Below are 2,582 nucleotides of genomic sequence, written 5' to 3'. Positions count from 1 at the left end.
TTTAAAGTGTGTCGGTAAAATACTTGATATTATTCTGATACACAGAGATCCAAAATACCATCCTGGCTCCCCATTAGAATATGGGCATACAGCGGTTAAAAATAATGGATTCATAACCCAAGTCTACCTGATAGTGTGTCTCCGAGGTCCACCGATCTACCCAGTAGACATTTTCCCAGTCCTGAATATATTAGGAACTCTTTATTCTCTGATTGCTCTTTAATAAGACATGGTTATTTTCTTAGAGATACAATGTCTTCTTGCATTTCTCAAGGGATTCTAATTTGAATTTTTAATGTCCTCTTTTAATGCCTGAATTATATGTTTCTCTCAGGGTCATTTGTTCTGTGTACTGACTTTGATCCATCTATTTCATGCTCATAGTTATTCTTAAATTTCTGATGATTATTAGCTCATATCTATGAATAAAAGACTAGGTTGATTAGGTATGTGGTATGAATCGTCTTTACGATTGTAAAAATATATCTCACAAAATAATCATTCCCTTGAATGAAACAATTCCCAACTTACTATAAGAGGAATTTGTCAATAGGTAGGCATCTCTAAAGGGTGCCTAGCCAATGAACAGGTAGGCAAACGGGTTCACAGTTGCTTTAAGACAGCATTATTCTGAAATTGTTTAATGTTGTAAAAGTTACATCTGTGCTGAGCTGTCTTCCTTTATTATTACATTTTTTGACTCTTGTATTTTAATATGGAAATACTTCAAGCTTAAATATTTCTTTAATGTAGCGCTTTGGAACTTAAACCCATAAAAGTGTCTTAGGGAGGCTATTGCTAGCAAAGCAATTCTACATATGGGGGAGGTGAAATGAGATTAGCCAAGGTATTTAAACTGCAGTTCTTTCAATACCCAGGTAACTACCTTAAAGCCATTTTCTAATGCTGTAAATTTTTAAAATTTGAATTTGAAGCTAGTTTTAACTTTCTTTAAAAGGAACTTAGACAGCTTTGGTGGTTAGGATCGAGTTTTCTCTGATTTATTTTCCATCTCAAAATTCTTGATCTTTTGAATCCAATTTTCCAGAATGTTCTCCAAATTTTATCCCCTAATAACAACTTTAAACACAGCACTTTGTGTTAACCATTTTTATTGTTTCTTTTTTCTTTTTCCTTTTTTTTTTTTTTTTTTTTTTTTTTTTTTTTTTTTTTTTTTTTTTTTTAGCTTTTTCTATATGTGTTGAATCCAAAACCTTGAATCAGGATTCTAATGGCTTTTTTGCTTATAATTTTCAGTGCTCAGGGCTGATTTTAAATAAACTGAAATAGTCCACTTAACAATTATAGATTGCAAAGATCTATATGAGCTGTTAAATGTCAGTAATAAGAATGAAATTTCCTAAGTAATTTAAGGGAATGTCCATAAATATTAGTATTAAGAAAAATATTTTTGGTTATTACTTAAAACTATCATAATATTACAATGAATTAGAAAATACAATTTTCCAGATACTCAAACTATAAAATATTTGAATACTTCTTCATCTTTTCCTAGTTCCATCAAATTGATTACTAACTGACTGAGCTTCAATTTAAGAACAGGATAGGTTGTTAGATAGTATTAATAATTTTCTATTTGTTAAAGCTTCTGGAATTCTTTAGTCTAAAAATATCATATATTTAATTTAATAGTGAACTATTAAATTGTTTGCTACTATTAAACAAAATCAAAACCAGAAAGATACTGAACTTTAAGTTGCTATAAAGTGGTAACTCTCACCCACACCACAAAGTTCAAATTAATTTATTCCTCAATAGATCCTCATCATCCTTCATTAATGATTGTATAACTAAATGCTTATAATGTGTGCATATGTGAATTTTCACTGACAGAATACAGTTTTATATGTTTTATGTAATGATATTCTATTTAAAATTTCTTTTTAAAACTTAAAAGCTGGCGATGATACTTGGTTCCTCTCATTCTCACTTTCTTGACAGTAAATCAACCTGATGTTTACTTTGATTTGTTGCATGATATTCTGTTAGCTGCTCAAGAAATTAGTTATTTTTAAGCATTGGTTCTTCATACTAAAATCAAAATATAAAACCTTTCAGTGTTACAATCATTATAGGAAAAATCATGAGTAGATCTTTGAGAGCCGAATTTTAATGTTTATCATCAACTTTTGTATAGCACATATGATGAGAAATTCACACTGCCTTCTAAAACAATCCATTAAAATCATATTCTACATAAACAGCAGACTATCCTTGCAATTGAAGGATTAAGTATAAATATCTCAAAATTATACTTATTAAGCTAGTTTACGGAACTTGAATTTCTCAAGAGTTCATGAAAATCCTTGTCATATTAAAACAGGGGGATGCCTTTGCTAAATAAAGATATTTCTTTTTTCTAGATGTCATCACAAGAGTGAATTTATCAAGATCCCTTACATTTTACATTCTAAAAGGTAGAATAAGAATGTTAAGTGTGTGTTGACATACTTGAATTTCTAAAGGATTCTGAATGTGCAACTTAACTATTATCCTTTTTCCTTGTTAAGTAATTAAAATATGTCAAATGGTAGAGGATTGTTCTTTTAATGATGGTCCAG

The sequence above is a fragment of the Pteropus vampyrus genome, unplaced genomic scaffold (assembly GCF_000151845.1).
Source record: "Pteropus vampyrus isolate Shadow unplaced genomic scaffold, Pvam_2.0 Scaffold25, whole genome shotgun sequence".
Classification (NCBI taxonomy): domain Eukaryota; kingdom Metazoa; phylum Chordata; class Mammalia; order Chiroptera; family Pteropodidae; genus Pteropus; species Pteropus vampyrus.
The sequence above is the reverse complement of the archived record's forward strand: the minus strand, read 5'-3'. Positions refer to the sequence as shown.